The following is a 3,938-nucleotide window of genomic DNA, read 5'->3' on the forward strand; positions in this document are numbered from 1 at the left end:
GAAAATGAGAGGGGTTCATCACCTTATATAGGGGCGGATCAGACCAAGAGTCATGCATGGGAAATTACAAAAGAAATAAATAAGTTTGACTAAAACTTGGACTGACTCTTCGGCTAACTTTGACTGACCCTTGAGATGCCTTGGCGAAAATGACTCTTGAACTGCTGACCCATGTACTAAGTCTGTACTGAACCGTGGCCGTGTGTGGTATAGCTCTTAACCTTGTTAAAATCCCACCCGGTAAACCCATTTGGACAAATCCGGGTGCAAGGAAAAAGAGTATCAAGGACTACACCAGGCCGAACTCAGTAAGTACCTTGGTATGTAAGAAGGGTTACGGCACTGGACGTAGCTGGTTCCATATTCTAGTTCTTGAGCTCGGTAAGTATTTTCTGAACGGCTCCCGCCAACCTCCGGGTGCGTGATCTCGTCATCGGCCTGTCCAGAATGATCAAGGTCGCGTCTGGTTCTTGTTCCTCGATCCGATCTTCGACCCGCGATTCAGCCTCTGGTTCCATGATCGCATCATAAAAGGTAGAAGACAGGGAAATATTTTCAAAAACAAATCTTCAACTTACCAATTTTGGCCATAAAAAGCATCAACTTTCTCATGAACAAGAAAAATGTTCAACCTTTTTTTTTTACTAAGTTATTTATTCCCCAAAGGCCATCCAAGTTCAAGAGATCGTGCGTCAGGTATATTTCTGTTTAACATTCAGGGTTCACCAGACTTACACAAGCTTTCAATGATCGAATTTTAAGGAATTTAATAACCTTTCTATTAGTAGAATGTGATCTTGGAATTTCTCAAGAAAATGGGCAATTGATGCAGTTTGCTGCTTGTGGCAAATTCTCTTATAGTCTCATGCATCTCACGAGGTAAACAAGATTCTCTTATTGTATGCTTAACCTGGACTAGGACAATTAGAGTTCTGCGCAATTGATATAAATTGAGATGAGCTAGAGAATGTAACTTTGAATGATGCTTGAATCATATTCACCTTGGTAGTGAAAGTGAGGTAAATAAAGTATATAACATCAAAAAGCTAGGATGTTCTATGGACCTAAGTGCCAATACTTATGAGATAGCCGGCAATTCTCAATACTTATCTTTTTTGCTCAATTTTTAGTTTGCATCATACAAAAACTATCTTGTGGAAAAATACGTTATTCTCTTCCCGATAAATGAGTCAATCATTGGAACTTTTGGACATTTCGTCTCGCACTTCATAGTCAAATACTTGAACAATAGGTTTAAGGCTCTTGTGAAGTAACAATTTATTTTCTTGATATGTATAAGAACCCGCGTAAATAGAAGGGCAAGTACTTCTTTCCAATATCATGTCAACCACGGATGTCGTTCTCCTCACTCTTACTTTGCATTTCACCCAATATTTAAAACAGTTCTGGCATCAGAGTTCGAGTATTCAAGTTGTAGACATTCAATCTTTCTTTGTGGTTCTTTGTTATTAAGGTTTCAAATTGCATCCTCTTGCACCTCCTCACTTGTTTTCTTTTAACCAAACGGACATTCCATGATTTACATGCATCCCATGAAATTAAGAAATCATGCTTAACTTATCGTGATGATCTATTAATTGCATATATGCCCTTATTTACTTTTGTATATTTTGGGATGACACTTGTAAATTGTAATGGATAATGAAGAGGATAAAAGATTATAACCAAAACTTAACAAAAGTGTAACGAGCCGATTCTGAATGAAATCAGACTAAACTGACGGTATTAGCTAAACCTACATATCAAATTTCTGAATAACTTTTTATTTTTATTTCAAACCAAACCAAATCCAAGTTTTATAGAAGCAAATGGAATAACTTAAATGAATCTGAATCAAATATATAATATTGTTTTGAAAGAAAATACGAAATAGTTCTTAAAAACGAATAAAACTTTTTCCACCTCTTAAGGCTCAACACACTAGAGCTACTCGTTTAGTTCCTCCCAGACATCTTCACAATCACCATCATCACACTCACCTGCAAATATGGATTTAAAGAGAAGAATGAGTAATTAGGAAATTACTCAGTGAGAACCAAACCAGGCTCCCTTCCCACTCCTTTATTTTCCACTAACATATCAAGAATAAATCCAATAAGAGAACACACAAACACTCTAACAGGGCACAATCAACTGACAAGTAATGAGAAGTCTCCATCCCGCCTACCGACTTAGGCCAAACCACTCAGTCACTCAGACATGGGTTGATATCTCCCTGTCATACAAACAGTCAACCGGCGGTTACTCAGACAGGCCATGTGGGTCGTCACTCCACCAGACGAATGAATTAATACCACAGTCACACAGACGGCAACTAACCCAGCAATCACGCCTGCATTCGGCACATCTCAACCGTGACGAACACCTGATCTAATTATTTATACCAAACACTAACAATACAACATGGTTATCAATCAATTATGCTGGTTCCTCTAATGAGATCATGATTCTTAATATTTATATAAGTATATATGGATCTATCTAAATGCACATGAAAACATCCTAATCCCATCAGATATAGTCTTAACACACCAGAAGAAGACAAAGAAATAAGAACTCCTAGATCTAATCCTCACCTTAGCAAAATGCAGATCTGATTTAGGGAGAGCTAGAAGCAAGAGAATCAAGGAGCTTCCGGGAAAGAGGCAAACACTCCTTCTTCTCTCAGCAAGTGGCAGCGGCGGCGGCGGCAGCTTCTCCAATTCTCTCTCTCTTTCTCTTTGTGGCTAGGGCTTTTGGGAAACAAATAAGGCTCCTCTTCATTATGGGCTTGAGCTTACTGGGCCTCTATTAATTCGGCTGGGTTAGGGATGTTACAACTCTCCCTTACTTCCAAAGAATTTGTCTTCGAATTCTCTCCAACTCCTCCGATTTCACCTTTTTCCCGAAAGAGCTCCGGGAAATTCTTTTGTATTTCTTGTTCTAACTCCCAAGTTTCCTCGCGAATACCATCCCTTTCCCAACAGACCTTAACTGATGGCTTCCTCTTACCGTTCACCTCTATTTCCCGAAATTCCAACACTGCCACAGGCTGATACGCTGCTGAGAAAATTTTTCTGACATCCACTAGTGGCTGAGGCAAAATGAGCTTTGACTCCCTCACAACTTTCCTCAAAAGCGAGATATGAAACACATCATGGAACTCAGCTAACCCTTTGGGTAACTTTAAGCGATAAGCCACTTCTCCGATGTACATTGATAAGGCACGGTTCCATGTACTTTGGCTTAAGCTTCTTCATCTTCCGATGCTTATTATTTCCTCTGAAGGTCCTCAACTTCAGGTACACCATATCACCAACCTCAAAAGATAACTCCTGCTTTCACTGGTCTGCATAACTCTTCTGATGATCATGAGCTTCTTTCAGACTGATCTTAAGCATTTCCACTTGCTTAGATGCTTCATGGAGAATTTATGGTTCCAACACTCTCGTTTCTTCTACTTCTGTCCAACAGAGAGGTGTACGACAAGACCGTTCATAAAGAGCTTTGTACAGAGCCATCCTAATGCTAGCATGATAACTATTATTATAAGCAAACTCTGCTAAAGGCTTCTCCCAGCTTCCTTTGCAATCCAGAACACAAGCCCTTAACAGATCCTCCAAGGTCATAATCGTCCTATCTGATTGACCGTTCGTCTGAGGGTGATAGGATGTGCTCAGATGAACCTTTTTCCCCAATTCCTTCTGAAAGGGCTGCCAGAAACTAGCTGTAAACTTTGGATCCCGATCTGACACTATGCTCATTGGAACTCCATTCAATCTTACAATCACATCTATATACTTATGCTCCAACTGCTCCGCTCCATCCGTCTTCTAAATTGGCACAAAGTGAGCTGACTTAGTAAGTCGATCCATGATTACCCAAATCGCGTTCTTCTTACCTAGTTTCCTTGACAATCCTATCAACAAATCCATAGT

Source organism: Eutrema salsugineum, unplaced genomic scaffold (assembly GCF_000478725.1).
Source record: "Eutrema salsugineum unplaced genomic scaffold, Eutsalg1_0 scaffold_8, whole genome shotgun sequence".
In the NCBI taxonomy this organism is placed as follows: Eukaryota; Viridiplantae; Streptophyta; class Magnoliopsida; order Brassicales; family Brassicaceae; genus Eutrema; species Eutrema salsugineum.